The sequence below is a fragment of the Lithobates pipiens genome, unplaced genomic scaffold (genome assembly GCF_037356315.1).
Source record: "Lithobates pipiens isolate NorthernLeopardFrog02 unplaced genomic scaffold, aLitPip1_a1.2 Scaffold_8, whole genome shotgun sequence".
Taxonomy (NCBI): Eukaryota; Metazoa; Chordata; class Amphibia; order Anura; family Ranidae; genus Lithobates; species Lithobates pipiens.
The window spans coordinates 194044225-194064485 of record NW_027507903.1 but is presented as its reverse complement, the minus strand read 5'-3'; the positions used below and the strand labels follow the sequence as shown (position 1 = coordinate 194064485).

General features: G+C 45.2%; 1 protein-coding gene across 4 annotated transcripts in view; it reads right to left on the bottom strand.

Annotated features, from left to right (window-relative positions):
• TRABD (TraB domain containing) overlaps window positions 1-19915 on the bottom strand; it is a 103587-nt gene extending 83672 nt beyond the window's left edge. For 2 of the 4 annotated variants that reach the window (XM_077472113.1, XM_077472112.1), the window contains exon 1: window positions 19733-19915. The gene's annotated coding sequence lies outside the window, so the exon portion shown is untranslated. The remainder of the gene's footprint in view (window positions 1-19732) is intronic. The other 2 variants (XM_077472114.1, XM_077472111.1) reach the window with 2 other exon arrangements.
• Between the last annotated feature and the right edge of the window lie 346 nt (window positions 19916-20261).

Below are 20261 nucleotides of genomic sequence, written 5' to 3'. Positions count from 1 at the left end.
ATAGGCCACAGCTGTGGCATTGTTGGATTGGATCCTGACAGGACAATCCCGTAACCAGAATGTTCAGGGCTTCAGAGCCAGGCATGCTGCCCGAATCTCTAGGATGTTGATGGGTAAGGCTTTTACAGTTTTTGGACCACTGTCCCTGGACAGTTGTCTTTTCCAGTACTGATCCCCAACCTAAAAGGTTGGCATCTGTTACCACTTTCCAGGTAACTGGTATGAAGGTTTTTCCTTCTGCAGATTCCTGGATACCGAGCACCAACTGAGGCTCTGGAACACCTTTGGGGACAGCTGCATCAGCAAGTCTACAGCTTGAATCGTTTTGTTCCAAGCAGACAGGATACGGTTTTGCAACAGTCTCGAATGGATTTGGGCATAGGGAACCGCTTCAAATGAATCTACCATCTTTTCTAACCTCATGCAAAGGCGAATGGAGGGATCTCCTTTCGACCAGACCATCCGCACCAGCTCCCTTATGGAGTTGATCTTTGCCTGAGGCAAGATCACCTTTTTCTGGGCTGTGTCTTTGATCAGACCCAAATATTTCAGTCTTTTTAGTGGTTTTAAAAAGTTAGAAGACTTCTCTAGTTTGAGAATTCAACCCAGATTTTCTCAGGTATTTGGTAATAAGCGTACGCTTTGCTCCAAATGAGCCACCGACTGGTCTATCAGCAATATCTCATCTAGATACGACAAGACTTATTCCCTGTGCCCTTAACCTGGCTAGAGGTGGGGCCAGAACTTTTGTAAACACCCAGGGTGCTGTAGCTAGCTCGAAGGGCAAGGCTACAAAATGAAAATTCAGCTGTTCTACCTTGAACCGCAGAAACCCTTGGCGAGTGGGAAGGATTTTAACAGGAAATCCAACCTTGTATCTGTTGGATCTTTAAGTATTTGTGCATTGTCTACTGGACAAGTTAGTCTTTTATTCAAACTGGAAATCGCAGTGTCAACTGCTGGTACATTCCATTTTTTGGTGACTTTCTCCTCCATGGGATAGAGTGCTGTGAATCTCTTTGGAGGGAGAAAATGCCTATCCGGGTTAACCCAATCAGCATAAATAAGCTGTTCCAGTAATGCATGGACAGGAAACACATGCAAAGGCTGTGAAGGATTAAGGGAACCTAAAGAATAAAACAGAACTTTCAGCTGTTAGGGGTAGCTTGAAAGTGGAACGAATCATCTCCGTTAAAGATTGTACCAGCAATTTCTCAGATTGGGAAGCTGAAAAATATTCAGCGACCGTTGTCTCCTCTGCAGAGGAGTAATCGGTTTACCTTTCCTCCTGATCATGTGAGGGTAACACCTCATCCAGTACCCACTGTTCTCTTGGTAAAGGGTCCGAGGTGGGGGAGGGGTATCTAACATGCTTCCTATCCTTTTGGATGGAGGATGCAATTAAAGACGCTACTCTTCCTTCTAGGCCCTGCAGGGTGGAGGAAAAGGCACATTCAGTCACGTATACAGAGGCCGACATGTGAGAAGCAGCTGCACCACCAATTGGTTCCAATGCCTCACCTTGGCTTGCCATATCTGGTATTTCAGGAGAGAATAACAGTTGTGGAGGCACGACAAGTTCCCAGCGTCTGGGGGTGAAATTTTTAGTACCTTTGTGGTTTCTATTTTGGAAGCCATAGCGCTAAGCACAAAAGCAGAGGCACCAAGTAAATGCACCATTTGCTGAGCAATACAGTGCCGCTATAAAGTTCAGCTTGGTGCTAAGTAAAAATGTATTTCCTGCACTGGAAATGCCTGCATACATTCCTTACGTGCCCCAGTGCTCCTGTATCAGACCTCCATCTCTTCAGTTGCATCTGATAGAGATCCAAGTATGCCAGCCTTTTTAGTGTTAAATGAGGAATCAGTTTTAAAATGCCTCAGATCGAGCCCTGCTCCACATGGACATTAAGTCCCTCACGCAGCCCTTCACCACTAACCCGCTCCCTTGTTTCAAATGAACAGCAGTGCGCGTTCATTACGATATCTTTGGGTAGGACGCGCTCTGTGTGTGCAGCTTGGAAGTAGTTTCTGCGGTATCTTCCCGATTCCCTACACTGTCTCGCGGATCTGATCCTCACAGGCAGATATTCTTCTATCACATTTTTTACTATGTCAGATGCTCCTTGAACAGTGATACACAACACTATACGGTTAGAATATACCATATCTTATTTGATGGTTGCATACCACCATGTTTGTTCATTGCTGTCTGTTCTTCCACAATGTTTACAGATGAGGATAGACTGCACCATCAGCCCCTGAAGAAGAGGTTCTACCTTATAATAACCTTGAAACACGTCGGGCCTTTTTGGTCCTAATATTGATTTGGGAATCTATAAATGTGGTGTAGTTATCCCGCTGTGTTGGTATATAGCATTGTAGTCTTGTGTACATCAGTTAGTAATTACAGTACATCCTTCTGCTCTTATTGTTATTCATGTTTTTAAAAATTTCTACTAAATAAAATGTATACTTTGATATAATCTTTTAGACTGCTGCCTATTTAAAGTCCCATAAGAGGAAAAAATTGTTTTTCTATACAGTATATGAGGGATGTGGGCTGTTGGTCTCCATCCATTAAGTTTTGGGCACATTCATTAATTATAAATCAACAGCAGTGCACGTGCAGACGGCATTCAGATGCCAGCGGGGGGGGGGGGGGGGGGGAAATGAGGGAGTAGTACAAACTGCTGCTGTACCTCCAAGACCCTTAGTTCGCCCCGGGGGGGGGGGGGAGAACATGCCAAACTTTGATTGCATTGATAATCCCCTTGGCTTGCTGAGACCACACACACACAGTTTTAGCTGGACACTGAGCTGACTGAGAAGCAACGTATCCAGGTATGTGCATTTACTCCCTCTAGTGGAGACTTTAAGGCATGACAACATTTTAATGAAATGAGGGAGTAGTACAAACTGCTGCTGTACCTCCAAGACCCTTAGTTTGCCCCGGGGGGGGGGGGGGGGGGGGAGAACATGCCAAACTTTGATTGCATTGATAATCCCCTTGGCTTGCTGAGACCACACACACACACACACACACACACACACACACACAGTTTTAGCTGGACACTGAGCTGACTTAGAAGCAACGTATCCAGGTATGTGCATTTACTCCCTCTAGTGGAGACTTTAAGGCATGACAACATTTTACTCATGGAAGAAAAAACCCATAGGTTGACATTTTACAATTCCTAGGCTTCTTCCTTTACCTTATCCTCGCTGCAGGATACTGCTATAACAGACAGATCCAAACTTCACCCATCACAGCAGGCTGCATTAGCAAACCTTCAAGGACCGGGTTCGCCTTTTAATTGGGGTTCCACTCCCTTGGACCTGTATTAGCACCCCACCAGGAAAATGTTTAGGTAATGTAAGCATGACCAAAAAACCCAGGGTCCAGCCCTGCAGAGAGACGTTACAGGCAAAATCTTGTGCTTTGTATACGAGGCCCGGGTACCATCCACCTTAGCCTCATTGGCACTTTGGATGGATCCGTTCTATGGAGGCTGTTTAAATCCAGCAAGGATCCCTTCACTTGATAACAGACACTGGCGAGAGAAAAAAAAAAAAAAAAAAAAAGAAGAGGGTAGGTGTTCCCGGTATGGGAGGGGTTATATAGGGAGGCAACTTCCTGTTTAGGGTGCGTCAGTGTCCATCACCTGAAGGTGGTCTATAACCCACATATTACTATAGTCCCCCGAGTCCCATGATGTACAATAAAGAAATTGCTATTCTGCTCTACTTACCCAACCACTCCCCCCCAGCGTAACGTGGGTCAAATTGACGTTCATTTTCAACCACAGCGACAGTTTGGAAATAGCAGACTTCTTAGTCAAAGGAATTTTCAGACAGTATGCGATTTTCGTTCAGAAATTACATTCATTTTAAAAACAGAATGTTCAAGTGAAAATTTCAAACAAAAATTCTTTCATTCAGCGAATGTACAAAGATTCTTCGTCTGAATATTCTCATCTGAAAATTGATCTGTGTGGCCAGCATAAGGCTCGGTAAACACCTATTCAGTTTGCTTTACATCTTTTTGCTGTCCTTTTTGATTTTTGTGCTTGTGATTTTACTGCAATTTGCATTTTTGCGGGCAGATTTAAAAAAAAAAAAAAAACACACACACACACACACACACACACACACACACACACGCTTAAAAAATGCATTACATGCTTTTATGCAGCTTCTCCATTGAAGTATATTGAACCAATAAAGCAACATTTTGCGTTAAAAGTCCCTGACCCTTCCAGATGTGAACGTGTCCCATAGTAAACCATGTAAATGAACTGTAGTGCATTTCTGAAAAAAAGCACCAATAAAAACACATTGATGTGAACCAGGTCTAAGATGTTTAGTAACATAATGGGGTTAAAAAAATAAAAAAAAAAAATAAGCTAATTTTAGGTTTTTAACCCCATTATGTTACTGACCGATTAATCAATTATGAAAATAGTAATCGATCAATCAATTCGTTCTTTCAGACCTACAAAGGACTAAATGTCCCTGAAAAAGACAGATGTACTTGCAGGACATGCACAGTCTTAAAGCAGATATCGCCTTCGTCCAAGAAACACATTTTAGAGATGACAAAGTGGCTATACTCAGGAACAAGTTCTTTCCTGTGACATACCATTCTACATACCCAGCGGAGAAAGCTGAGGGAGTAACTATTCTGTTGTCAGCCCGGCTACCCGATTGGCAAATTTTTATGTCTCCAGTAGTCAAGACCTTTTCATTTGCCGGCACATTGAGAAACTTCTTGTTTGCTGAGGGCCAACTAATTCTTGAAGGGGATTTTAATACCCCCTCTGAAGATAACGCCACAGGATCTTCCTCGGTTCCTCATGGCTCCTGCAGACGTATAGCAAAATCCCTTCATAATGTCCAATTGATAGATGCCTGGCGTCCATTTCACCCCTTTGAACGAGACTAAAATTCTACTCCTCAAAGTCTACTCGCGTATAGACTACTTTCTGATTCCGCATGTCCAGTTACATGTACACCTCCATAACATGGTCCAACCATGCTCCGGTGGTTCCATCATATGCCCTCACTGACAATTCCACAGCTCAAATGTAGACTGAATAAGAGCCTTCTACAAGACGTGTTGGCTGAGATCATCAAAGAACTAGGGAACTATTTTCACACCAATGACATACCTGACGGAGACAAGGGCATTGTCTGGAAAGCCCACAAAAGGTGATAATACGTGAGGTTCTTATTAAAACATGGGTCGAGGATTAAACGGCAAAGCGCATTACAACTGACCACCCTTCTGCGGGATTTGCAGACCATTACAGCACAGCATAAGCATGCCCCATCACCACCTCTGGTGAGGGAATTAAACACCAGCCGTAAACAAATCACTGACTTACTACACTTCAAGGCCAAAGCAGCGCTTCAGGTCTGCCGTAAATGGTCATACGAAATCGGGCAATGTGGTAGACTACTGGCCTAGTCCCTACGGTCGCAGAAACTAGCGTCCTATATACCACACATGTCCTCTACTGGTCATAAAAGCTCCTTACCCAATCATATCACACAAGAAATTAAACTATTTTATGAATTGCTCTATAATCTCCAAATATTGACCCCCTCCAAAAAAAAAATAAATAAATAAATAAATAAATAAATCACATAATGGACTACATACCCTCCTCCCATATGCGTTCGCTACCCGACGATGTTAGTGAACTTCCTTGACAACCCCATTACACTATCTTAACTCCAACTGGATATAGGGAACACCAAACCAAGGGAAGAACCAGGGCCGAACGGCTTCACAATTCAGTATTACAAAACCTTACTTCCCTCTCTCTGAACACACATTGTTCAACTATTTAATGACCTAGGCCAGGACTCGACAAATCCCAGGCGCCAGGTTGCCGTTGTGACTAGAAATTGTGCCCTGGCGCCTGGGTTTGTGTCACTGACAGCTGCCTCTGTTGCTCTGTGTCTGGCGCCTCCAGACACAGTACTGTCTGGTAGTCTGGATGGAGCAGGAAGAGAGCAACTCAGCAGCCTCCGACATCCTCCTACCTTCTCCACACACTGTTGGCAAAGCAGCGCCACAGTGTGTGAAACTGTGTGTAGGGAGGAGCTGTCAAAATTGAAGCTGAATGTTGGGGTGGGTGGGACCCAGCTTTCCAACACCAGCCAATGGGATGGGATCTGGGCGGGCCTATACATGTATGTGGCCCCTCCCCTTTCTTAAGACGCCTAATTGGCTGGATAGCTGCTGGGTCCCGCCCACCTCCGACATCACGCTGAATTTTACCAGCTCCTCTCCCTCCCTCCCTCTCCCTCCCTCCCCCTCCCTCCCTCTCCCTCTTCACACAGTGCAGCACTGCAGGGAGCATTCAGTTACACTATCGGCTGTGAAACCTGCCAGTGCAATCCAGTGCCACCTGCCAATGCCAGTTAGTGCCACCTGCCAATCAGTGCCACCCATTTTCACCTACCAGTTAGTGCCGCCTGCCAATGCTGCCCATCAGTGCCACCTGCCAGTTCCCATTAGTGGCACCTCAGTGCTGCTTATTGGTGCCCATCAGTTCCAACCTCAATGCCGCCCCATCAGTGCAGCCTATCAAAGCACATCAGTGAAGGAGAAAAAAAAATTTTGCAAAATCTTATAACAAAAGTAGATTTTTTTAAATATTGTCCGTCTTTCTCTCTTGGCATCAGGCATGAGCAATTCTTATTGTCCGATGCCCCAGACATGCAGTTCTGGGCACTGGGCAGAGGATTTAAATAACTGGCTCCTAGATTCTAAGCAAATTTGTCAAGCGCTGTCCTAGGCACAGGGAAGTCTTTCTAGGGGACTATCCACCAAGCCTAAATTTCGGTGATCGCAAAATAAGGCACAGATCGGCCTCTTGTGGGAGCTACAAGCCTATATCCCTACTAAACACAGACATCAAGCTACTTAGTAAAATTATTGCAACCAGACTGCAGCAACACCTGCCCTACTTGATTCATTTGGACAAAGTGGACTTTTTTCCATCCAGAGACAATACTACTAAAGTCCTCAACCTCTTACATATCACCAATACCACTAGCACCCCACGTGTCTTCCTGGGGACAGATGAAAAAAAAAAAAAAAAAAAAAAAAAAAAAGGCATTTGATCGGGTGCACTGGCCTTTTATGTTCTCGGTCCTACGGCACACAAGATTGGGAAGCGATATGCTCAACTGGATATCTTTCATTTACTCCAACCCGACAGCCAGGGTCAGGGCTAATAAGAGAGTTTTATCTGATCCCTTTGCAATCACTAACAGGACAAGACAGGGTTGTCCTCCGTCGCCTCTCCTTTTTGCCCTGACTCTGGAACCTTTCCTCAGTCAAACAAAAAAGAAATATCCCCAAAGTGGACTTTAAAGGCATTATGTCTATTCAGAAAATATTTAGAAATATAAAAAGAAAATATTTATCAAAATGTGCTTAAAAACATTAAGACAATGGACAATAGTTTTGGAATGTATACAGATATGTATATGAGACACCGAAGATTACAGAATACGGTGCAGCGTGATCCTTCATCCGACATATCCCATGGAGAAGGTTTGTATAGCCACGTTTAGGAGATAATTAACTCTGTTGAAAAAGCGGATCAAGAGCCTGGCAGTGGTGGGCTGGTTGTCTGGAAGCTGTGTGATATTCAAATTCCTTTTGAAGGTAACATTTCCATCTAAACCATTTAAATTTAAGTTTTAGATATGGTCAATTACTCTGCACATATGTAAATACTACAAGCATATGTTGGGTTATAACCAGTTGATATACATTTGTAGATACATTCTGAGTATATTCCTGTCCATTATATAGAGATTGGAGACTCATATTATCTGTTGAAGCTTCTTGGTTTATCTTGGACCTAGAACATTTCTCAGGTAATAAGCCTATAGAAATCTATGCTTCACTTTTTGCAATTTAGTCATGACCGGTTGGTTATGGATACCCAATTGTAAAATTAAAAAGTTTCTACATTTAATTATAGGAAGTGCTTCCACCTTAGGCCTCAGTGTTCTTGTCTGTTCTGCCCAGGGGATTTTCCCTGGGAGGGGGTGGGCCCACCACTGACAGCTTCTTGATCCACTTTTTCCAAAACAGAGAAAAGGTATCTCTCACACCTCCAAGCGAACTTTAAATTAAAATGGATAGGGACCACTCTGAAATATTTGGGCACGTTCACCTAAGCTTTCAAAATCCCCTCCCCTCTCACACACACACACACACGCCACACGCCACACACACTTCGGAAAACAGTCAAGACCCTCCTTAATACATGGGACTTCATTCATGGTTTTGCCACTGTAGTATACTTAAAATTAGTATTCTAAATTTTTAATCACAAATTCTTTCCCTCAATGTTAGATCTATGCTGGCGATGCCAGGAGGAACGGGGAACACTCCTGCCTATTTTATGGTCCCGCTTTAAAATCACAGGCTTTTGGAAGACGGTCATGCTGATGTTCAGGGAATGTTGTATCCCAGACAACCCAGCCTTTTTTCTCCTTCACTCCTCCGCCACTCCAGAAAAAAATGTATATGAAATCTGAAGTGTGCCACCTCCTTGACGCTGCCAAAGCATTGGAAATCCCCACATTCACTGACCACCAGCCTCCGACTGAGAAAAGTTGGACAAACCAAATGGAAGACCTAATCTTCACAGCCAGACACCAACACGACCGACGAGGGACAGGCTATCTTGAGAAACTAACATTTTTCTGACTAAAAATGTTCTTTTGACTCTCTAATATGTGACGAAGTCACTGGACACTATACGCTTTACCCACAAGCCCCCTTTCCACCTCCCTCCCTTCTATTCTTCCAAATTTCTTTCCCTTGCACTTCTCTCTCTATCTTTTTTAAAATGTCTACTGCCATCTCTTTCAGTTTATTGTTTAAGGGAGAAAAAAAAAACAATACAAAAAAAAAAAAAAAAAAACAACAAGAGCCGGGATCAACGGCCTAATTCCCCATTCAGGCATCCCATATTCTGCTATGTCTGCAGGATAGATTAAGTCCATATGTTGTAACTAGTACAATTATACACTGAACACACACAATGCAATACAGTCGCTAATGATACATGTTTGATTTTGTCGTCATCCTCTTTACCTCCAACACTACAGACTGATGCACTGTGCTGTATTATAGGCCTGCGTGTAATAGGTTTTTTGTTATTTGCATTAAGTTGGTCCTGTGGATCTTTAACACCACAGTAGCTTTACAGTGAGTTTTTAAATGTTTTTGCAATAGCAGTTTTTGAGTTTTTCCATATTAGCATTTTTTTTTTTCCTTCATCAATGGAAAAAAAAAAAAAAAAAAAAAAAAACACACACACACACACACACACACACACACACAGGTGAGCGTTTTTACAGCTGAAAAACTCCTCTTAGAACCCACTAGTTTACAATTTTTTTAAGCCAAAAACTGCTAATAACAGCCTGTGTGTGTGTGGGGATACACTGGATAACATGATGGGGAGTTTATGGACTGTAGAAAAAAATAAAAATAAACCCCACCTGAAGCCAAAAACAGCTGCATAAAAAACGCCCAAAAACATCCAGTGTGCATGAGGCCAGATTTTGCTTACTTTTTTTCTGTAGACATTTTAAAGGTAGACTGGAAGCAAATAGGTTTATTTTATGTTTTTGCAAACAGACATTACATGTCTGATCTGCAATAAAAAGCCTGCCTGCTTGCAATTAAACAAAAATTTGAGCTCTGCTTTAAATACTGCTTTCCCCAGGTTATACTCTACTGTTCGCTCAGTCTCTGTTCACTGTAAATAAACTGCAATAACCAGTACTTCAGGTCATGGCATATCGAATACCTCTGTGCTCTCCCACAAGGCAGTGTTGGTGAACAGGTGCCAATCCCGAGGCCATAGTGCAGGTCAAAAAGGGTGAGAATTACAGTTCAAATAAGGGCTTATATAGATTAAGGTTCTTCTCAAACGTAATCTAATGCATTTGAAAGCAGCACTGCAAAACAGTGTTTGACAAGCAACTTCACTGGCTTTGCTTACATTTCAAACAAATCTCAATAGAAGATACTAGGGACAATTCATAGAAAGTGCCAAAGACACTCTTTCAAATCTCCGCTTGTCATCCATTTATGTATTTTTTGGATCTTAATTTATTACTCTCATTTTGTAGACACTGTCAGTAGAATCAACTCCTGATGAAGTGAATTCTTATTCACGAAACGCGTTGAGTTTTTTGGATGCAATCTCTCCATCTGTGTATTCTGAAAGTTGATATGATTCAGGTTTGCAAAGATATTGTTTAAAAGGTGTATAAATTGATATCTGAAGTGGACTGATGTTAAAAAATTTGTTACACAAGAACCGATTTACTAACACTTTATGTGCTCTGTGTACAAGAAAGTTTTTTCTTTGTGAATATTTACTAAAACAAAGATTTTACATACAATAAGTATGTTGATGTACCTCCAAAACAGTCGCCTGGGCACATAGTTTGGCTTTTTACATGTTACTGCAGGTTGCATCGGACTTCAACAAACGTATGTATTCCCATACTTTTATTGTACGAGTTTTAACTATTTTCACCTGCCTAGGGCATGCTACGCATGTCTGTTGATCTACCTGACTGTTATGTAACCACTAAAACAACTGCAAAGTAGATTTATAACCATACATGACATCTTTTAAAGGGGTTGTAAACAAACATGCCTTCTCTGTGAAAAAAAAAAAAGAAAGAAAAAAAAAAAAAAAAAAAAAAGTGTTGGTTTGGTTCAGGGAGCGAGGCTATTAAGCTGGCCATAGATGCAGGGCAGTCTTTAATATTGACTGGACCCTGGGCAAACATTTGCTTGGGCCCCCTCTTCCACACAATTTCGCTCTCCGCATGCTTGGAGACATACAATAAAACCAGAGTTAGACTTACCAGTAACTCTGTTTCTAGGAGTCGTCCAGGACAGCACTAGAGAGATAAGGCTCCACCTCCGGAGGCAGGAAACACATCAGACCTTTAAAGGATGGCACTAGAGAGGATCAACTTACCAGATTGGGGGGGGGGGCGGACTACCGCTTGGAAGACTTTTCTCCCAAATGCTTAGTCTTGCGCTGAGATTAAGTCCAATCTATAATGCTTCATGAAAGTCGAGTAGTTTGACCATGTTGCTGCTGATTTGTTCTGGTGTCGCTCCAGCTCGCTTTGCTGCCCAGGAGGCCGATATTGCCCGTGTGGAGTGAGCCATATGGGGGGGGGGGGGGGAAGACATTCCATTTTCATAAATTTGTAAGCTTCCACAATAGCCTGTTTAATCCATCTCGCAATTGTGTTTTTTGAAGCTTGGGACCCCAATTTTTTTTACCCGCATGTAAACAAATAGTGCATTTGATTTCCTAATGCTTTGTGACATCTTCAGATACTTTAAGACACAGGCTCTCACATCCAGTTGGCAGGATTCTACTTCCCTTAGATTGGTGAAGGACCCACAGAATGAAGGCAAAATAATTTCCTGGGATCTATGGAATTTTGTCACCAAATCCCGGGTCTGTGCGTAGAACCAGCTGGTCTTCAAAAATGTGCACAAATGGCTCTTTTATAGAAAGTGCCTGAAGCTTGCCAATACGTCTAGCTGTAGATATAGCCACTAGAAACACTGTTTTAAGTGTTATCCATTTTAAGGAGGGCTCTACCTCCTGTGACCATTTTACCGATCCCTGTAATATAACTGACAGGTCCCATTTGGATAGAATTTGAAACTGAACCGGTTTAATTCTGGCTAACCTCTTGAAGAACCTGCTAATTAGCGGGTCTAACGCCAGGGGTTGCTCTAGAAACACAGACAGGGCCGCAATTTGTACCTTCAAAGTACTAATGGCCAGTCCTTTATCCGCGCCGTCTTGCAAAAACTCTAAGCTCTTGTACACACGGCCGTATATTCCCATGGAAAAATGTCAGATCGGACCGTGTTGTCGGATAATCCAACAGTGTGTGGGCTCAATCGGACTGTTTACGTCGGAATATCCGACAGACCAAGTTTTAGAGCTGGGCTATAAAATTTTCCAACAACACGATCCGATCGGACTTTGTCGTCTGATCATTTGTAGAGAATTCCGATTGGACAAAGTGCCACGCATGCTCAGATCAAATTCCTAGACCAAAGCTATTGGCTACTAGCCTGAACGTAGTCCCTTTTGTAACTGAATTACGCCATCACGTTACGAACGATCGGATTTTCCGACAACCGTGTCCGACCGTGTATATGCAACACCAGTTTCGGACAAAATTAGACAGATTTTTTTGTCGGAATGTCCGATCGTGTGTACAAGGGCTAAGACTGCCGGGATACTTGGTGCATTTTTGGCATCTAACCATGAAGGAGAAAAAAAAAAAAAAAAAAAAAAACACACTTAACATAAATTGCTTGGGTTACCTCCTTCTTACTGGAAAGAAGCGTATTTATCACCCTGTCTGAGAGCCCCTTAGACTTCAAGAGGCTCTCCACAGACACTAGGCCGATAATTTCAGGGTCTGCATTTCTGGCAACAGAACTGGACCCTAGGACAGGAGATCCTCCCTCTCGGGCATAATGAGGGGAGGCTCCTCTGACAGGCCCAGCAGCATTGAGAACCATGGTCTCTTTGGCCAATATGGAACCACCAATATGATTGCGGTCCATTCCTGAAGAAATTTCTTCAGGACTAGAGGAATCAGCTTGAATGGGGGAAAGGCATAGCAAGTGCTACACGCCCAACTTTTTGCCAAAACGTCTATCCCTTTGGCCCCTGCTTCCCTCTCTAGTGAGAAGTATACTGGAACTTGAGTGTTTGTTCTGCTGGCGAACGGAGCCACCTCTGGGAGACCCCACTTCTGCACTATCAGCTGAAAGATTTCCCTGTTCAGGGACCATCCTGATTCGCACACTTGGTGTCGACTCAGAAAATCCGCCAGATGGTTGTCCACCTTTCAGATGTACTGCCAAGATCAATACTAAGTTTTTCTCGGCCCAATACAAGAATGTACTTGTTAACCTGATTAAAGTAGTGTTGCCACCAAAAAAAAATACAATTTTACTCACCTCTAAATACCTGTTGCTAGGGGGTCCCTCATAGCCTGCCTTCTTCCTTGCCCGGGCTGGTGACATCACTTCCCCTCGTGCCGCACAGTCACCTGGGACTTGTCACGTGTCCCAGGTGACTGTGCGGCATGTCACGGAGCGGGGAATGAGGGGGGGGCTTCATTCCCCCGCATCGCTGGACCCTGGGACAGGCAAGTGTCCGATTATTAAAAGTCAGCAGCTGCAGTATTTGTAGCTGTTGACTTTAAAAAAAATGTAGGGGGTACCCTACTTTAAGGACGGGCACCTCGTTCCTCCTTGTTCATTTAGATACGAGACTGCTACCCCACTGTCCGAGAGGATCTGTACGTGGTGGTCCTTCAACTCTCTGGCAAATGCTCTCAATGCTTCCCAGATTGCCTGCAAATCCCTCCAATTGGCCGACCATTGCGATTGTGCTCCCCCCAACATCCTTGGGCTATTCTTGTACTAGGTGTTCCTCTTTTCTCCACCACCATAGAGACCTTCTGGTCTTTGAAGATAGGTGGATAGTTAAGTCTAGGGACTCTTGTGTTCTGTCCCAACTGCTCAGGACGTTGAACTGCAGGAATGGTTGCAGTATCAGGTGCGATTTTTCTTCATTTATTAACCACCCTAGTCTTTAGACAGGACATGGCTACCCTAAGGTCTCCCTGAAGTTGGAGTTTTGAGGGGGTGAAGACTAAAAGGCCGTCCAAGTATGGTATGACCGCAATTCCCTTCAGCCTCAGGGGAGCCAATGCTTCCGCCAGGACTTTTGTAAATATCCTGGGGGAGGATGATAGGCTGAAAGGCAGGGTCCTGAACTGGAAGTGTCAGGTCTGCCTTCCCCACTGAATCGCTATTCTCAAAAAAATTTGAGAGTCCTCGTGAATGGGGACGTGCAGGTAGGCATCCCTCAAATCAAGAGAGGCCATGAAACAACCTGGTGGAAGGATTGACCTTACTGTAAAAATTGTTTCCATCTGGAATTTTTTGTATGTTACCCATTCGTTTAGTAACCTTAAATTCAAAATCAACCAGAATTTGCCAGACGGTTTTCTCACTACAAACTCATGTGAGCAGAAACCATGGTTTACTTCCTGTGTTGGCACTGGAACTAGAACCCTCTGGTCTACCAAGTCGCCAATTTGTGACAGCAAGGCCTTCGCCTTCTGAGGATCTTTGGGAGGTTTGGTCACACACATCCTCGTAGGCGGAGTGTGCTTGAATTGTATTTGATATCCCTCCCTGATTATCCTCAGGATAAAAGCATTTGGGGTAATCCTTTCCCACTGTGGGAGGAATTGCCCCAGTCTTCCCCCCACGGGAACCAAGTCACTGGGACTTAGTGGTTTTCTTAGAAGAGGAAAACAGATTGTCTGTTTTCCCCCCGTCCACTGTTTTAGGCTGCACTAAGGGGTCAGGTCCTTTCTCAACCTTTTCAGTACAGAGGAACCCTTGAAATAGTTCCCCAGTCTCGGGGAACCCCTGCTAAAAATTAGAAATCTACAACTCAAGATGCATTAGTGTGATGGTCAGTGGGAAGAATGGTCCTTACACTTGTGGTCATTGGGAAGAACTACCTCCTTACCGATAGCTAAAAAGATCAATGGTGGGAGTGGGAACTTATCCAAGAGGCAGAAATGGCCCAATGCTGAAGGAACCCCTAGCAACGTCTGGAGGAACCCTGGTTGAGAACCACTGCCTTAGTGGTCTGTCCTTGGGACCGTCCCTGACTTTGGGGACAAAAAAAAAAAAAAAAAAAAAAAAAAAAAAAAAAAAGCGGTTTCCTAGTGCCTTTTTAGTTTTAAATAGGAAAGGCTTTTTCTTGTTCGCAGTGCGATCCAGAACCTTTTCTAGATCCTGCCCAAACAGGAGGTCTCCTTCAAAGAGGATACCACATAACCTCACCTTTGAAGCTGGGTCCCCTGACCAGGATTTTAGCCATAGTGCCCTGCGAGATGAATTCACCAGAGCAGCGGTCCTTGCTGACAGCTTGACCAACTCTGCAGAAGCGTCTGTCATATAACCTGCTGTTAAGTGCAGCATAGGAAGGGAATCCAAGATTTCCTTCCTAGAGGTCCCGCTTTCTAAATGCCCTTGCAATTGTTCCAGCCAGACCTCCAGGTTGCGAGCCACTATTGTTGTGCCCAAAGCAAGCTTTAAAATTGGTCATGGCAACTTCCCATGACCTTTTTAACAGCACCTCCATCCTTTTGTCTATGGGTTCCTTCAGGGCACCCATGGCCTCAAAAGGCGAGGTCTGTTGATTTTGCGCACTGGGAGAAAGCTGCGTCCACCTTGGGTACTTTGTTCCAGACACAGGTGGGATCTTCACTGAAGGGAAATCTTCTCTTCATACTTTTAGGAAAAAAATCATTTTTTCTCTGGTTCCACCCACTCTTTTTTAATAGAGTCCACCAGTGCGCTGTGAACCGGGAAAAGCCTGGCTTAATCTTCTTTCAGGGTTTGATACATCCGGTCATGTAAGGACAGACACCTGCTCTTCCTTAATTTCGAGCGTCTCATAAATAACCCCCAATAAGGCATCAACTTCCGAGAGAGAGAGCCTGTATCTAGGAGAGCTTGTCCCTATAAAATCAGAATATCTCTGGATGATGCCATCTCACTTAGGCCATCCAGAGAACCTAATTCCTCTTCCCCCGATTCGTCACCCTCCTCTGGGGTAGAAGCAGGGGGAACTGCGGCTGGTTTTGGGGTCTCAAGGTTCACTAGCATTGTCGTGATGGACTGCATTTCCTTCTGTACTCCAGAAATAAGTTCCTTACAGGCCCCCTCCCGTGTCCTCCTTATAGACAAATGTATCTATACAGGGTTTACAGAGGGGCTTAACCCATCCTTTAAAATTTGTTCATACATGGACATTTCTTCTTCCCCCCTGATCTCTCTGGTTCTTTGGGCAGAGCCCAAGACAAGAGAAGGAGAGAAGAAAAAGGAAGGGAGACAGACAAGCTAATATCAGCGTAACCTTAGCAAAATAGGATGCCTTCAAACACCTATGTGCACCCCACCAGCCACCGACAGGATTTGCAAGACACGTTAGTCCGGGTCCTGTTTAAATAGGGAGGGGGACATAAAAATGGACCATTTCTAAATGCCTCTGCACCGATTAGTCCAGCATTCCTCCTCCCCCCCCCCCCCCTCGCAGCCCCGTAGGTACAAGGCACCCCTGTGTTTGCCAACCTGAGCTGGTTCGGCACCACTGCCACAATCTGCTGCATCCATCCGTTCGGAAGTTGCCTGACAGTTTTCCTGAGGTGCAGCACTGTCTTGTGGCTGGCGTTTTTTTAAAAAAAAGGCGCCCTGGTTCAGCTGTCCATGCTCGCGACCAGAACCGGAAGTGGTTCGTCGGAAGTCCCCCGCCCTCCTCCTGCGTTCCACAGGCCGGAACTCACTGCCTGTGCCCGCCCCTGCCTGACCCGCACCAAATCCGAAACCAAACATCAGACGGGGAACACCAGCCCTCCCTGTGCCATCAAGGAGGAGGATGCTGTTTCACAGCTGCTCCCAGCCTGACCAGGGGACCCCAGATGTCCGCCATCCTGACCCCAGGTACACTGACCTCCTTCCCCTTCTGTTATGGGCTCTCCCAGTTTCAGGAGAGCTCCAATCCTGCCTCCTCCTCCGGTAGAGGAAACAAAGACTGAGGAAGAAGGGACTGGTGCCGCCCTTTAAAGGTCTGACGATGTGTTTCCTGCCTCCGGAGGTGGAGCCTTAACTCTCTAGTGCTGTTCTTGACAGACAACTAGAGAAATAGTAGCTATGCTCAAAATCAGTTTACTGATTCAGATCAGGCAGTGACTGCAATTGCTTGCCAGAGGTTACAGTGTATCATTACCGCTTTACGGACTGGCTGCTAGAGGTTACAGCACACATTATGGCTCACTGTTATTTTCTAAAAGTTACAGCATGTGACTTCTGCTTGTTTATGGTTGCTAGAGATTACTGTACATCAATACTGCTCACCAATTGATTGCTAGGAGGTTACTGAACATCTATAACACTCATTAATTGGTTGTTAGAGGTTACTGCACATTATTACTGCTCAGTGATTGGTTGCTAAAGGTTACAGCACATCATCTCCTCACTGCCTGCCTGTGTATGCACATTCACCAAAATTCAGGGTGCTGTGGCACCATGTTATTTTAAAGAAAGGTTCCACCTTCAATTTGCTTACTTTTGCAGAACAGGCTGATGTTAGGCTTAATGACCAAAGTTGTAGGCAGCATTTTCAAGCATGCTCCTTTACCTCCCCGGCGGGCAGCATTCAGCAGAAGTAATGGTGGATTTGACCTCAGGAGGACATGATATACATATGAATGCCACCATCCACGACTATTTACATGTAAACACAGGGTCTGCAGGCAAGTCATCTGTACATGGCAATAGGGCAGAGCTCGGCAGCAGAAGTTTGCGCAGAGATACCGGGACACAGCACGGGACTAAAACTTCAAGGGACAAGGGAAATTAAACTGGGATATTTGGCAAGTATGAGGCAGCTGCATTGGACCCCACTACAATGATGGGGCCCAGGGCAGCTGCCCCTTTTGTCCTGCCTTAAAAACGGTCCTGCATAGATGGTTCGAATCTGAGCTGGTTCAGCAGGGAGTGGCCAAGACTCCAACCATGTATGGGCAGGCTGAATGTACCTAAATTGATTGATCAACTGGGGTACAACCAGCCTGTAAGATTTTACATGTGATTACTACTAGCTGCTCTTATATCCACTAGCAATAAAACACTGAGTCACCCCTGCCGGGAGAAGACAATTGCCAAGAGGGAGGTTGTCCCCACATCAACATTGACTGCGATAATGGGGAATCAAGTGATTTTTTCTGGGACCCGTAGTTGCCGGAAAGAACATTGCTTCATCTATGGCCAGCTTTACAGCCGTTTACTTGCGAGCACAGGAATCCACAGCCTGACGAGAGGGAAGCTGTGGCCTGGAGGTGGGCCACAGCCTTGTGGTTAGAACTGCTAATCTACATGACTAGGTTGAAGCCATAGAAATATGCCGACCTGTGTTTCAAACACACAGGCAGATAGCCCTGCACATCCGTAAAGTGGGTCATGTACATGTTCTGGGGTGTCACAGTTGTCCCATATTGCCAGCCTGTAAATATCAATGACAGGGTAAGAGATGCAGCAGCTATGTGGATCTTCCTGAACATTCCAGTGTTCTCATCTGTACACCTCATCCCTTTAAAACTGAACACATAAATTAAACAGGTTCTGAGGCTAATTTAATGCAGATAAGGCACCAAGTTTACCACCTAAACCACAAAATGCGTACGTAATATGTGTTCGGTTTTAAAGGGATGAGGTGGCAACTCTATAGGGTTGCCGCCTTATTCCTTTAAAACCAAACACATTAAAGTGGTTGTAAACCCTTACAAACCACTTTTACCTACAGGTAAGCCTAGATTAAGGCTTACCTGTAGGTCCAAGAAATATCTCCTAAACCTATATGGTTTAGGAGATATTTGCCCGAAAACAGGGACCGCTGTCTACGGCGCATGCGCCGTAGACAGCGGCGCGCAGGCGCCCTGAGCGCGGCATTCTCAATGATGGAGCTGCCGCGCGTGTCGGCTCCCGTGCGCATGCGAGGGAGTGACGTCATTGTGGCTTCGCCGAATGACAGCGGCGGAGCTGCGAGACCCCACCAAGAAGATGGATGCTCCGGACTACAGGGGACAGCGGTGACATCGCTGGCTCCTGTGTCAGGTAAGTGATACATAATGGACTACTATGTGATGCATAGTAGTCCATTATGCTTTGCAGGGAATGAAAGAGGAAGTAAACTTATCAGGGTTTACTTCCTCTTTAATAACACAGGTTTTGTGGCTGAATAAGGTGGTAATTAATTTCACTTAGTGCCTTATCTGCATTAAATTAGCTTCAGAACCTGTGCCATTTATATGCGTTTAGTTTTAAATGGATGAGGTAGCAACCGTACCTTGGGCACAGTCTATTTGCATCCAGAGTAGGGAAGGGTTCAGGCACGTCCGGACACAAAATTGTCAAAGCCAACAGCCAATCACAGGTGGTGGAGGCACTCCCTACCCCGCATTTATTTCTAAGTGTGACTGCGGGGAAACCTCTCCTCTGCCTATGACTGGCTGGTGGGATAGCTCAGGCGGGTTCGGACCCGGGTCATTCCTGATCATCGCCCCCATACGGACGTAAACGCTTAGATGTGGGAGAAGATCCGTACAGCCGCTGCATCTCTCAGCCAATCATTGACATTTACTGGCACAAAAGAGCCATCTCTCCCCGGGCACATAAATATGGTCCTGTGCACGGATGTACGGGCCTATGCGTCCATGCAAACGCACATTCAATGCCCCTATACAGGTCAGCTCACCGCAGATGAACAAACGCAGACCTTACCCAAGGCTTCTCCTCCTTACTCTGCATAGGCACAGCACAGGGTCACTCAGACAACACTAATACAAAAATGAGGGCCAGCCATATGTTTATGAGCAATGCTGGTGAGGTGATGCCACATACAAGAGCTGAGAGGGAAGAGTCCACCTCCTGACAAGTGATTACCACCTGTGGCCCGAACTACACAGCACACAACAGTGCTCCATATGGAGAGTGTGAAGCACACACCATGACCCTGCACACCATACTCACTGGACGTTGAGGCACAGGGGGACGGGAAGACTCGGGACTGCCAGCTACCCTCTTCCGCTATGAGTGTGGGCGAGCTGGGAGCAGGCACTCAGCTGAAGCTACAGCACGGTACAACATGCTGCACTAGTCATCTGTCCGAAGGGAAGCCAGCAGCTCTCTGCGCAATGCATCATGGGTCTTGTAGTCCCTACATAGCTAAGGCACGCTTCTACACTACGCAGCGCGTCAGCGAGCGGAACTCCAATTCCCGGCATGCCTGGCGCCACAGGCTCAGCAGAGAGGGAGCCTCCAGTGAGAGACAGTGTTGTCAGCAGAACTTGCAGCCAATCAGGAGTGTAGTAGAGCAGGTCTAGTAGACTGGGGAACCGAAGTGGACGTCACCGCCCTGCACGTCACCTGCGCTGTGCACGGAGACTGTGTGCTTCTATACAGCCGCTCTAATCTAGAGATGACGTCCGACCACGTGACTCCAAAGAGAGAACGGGCGGAAGTCTGTGATGATGCCGCTACAGCTGATCTAATGTCATGT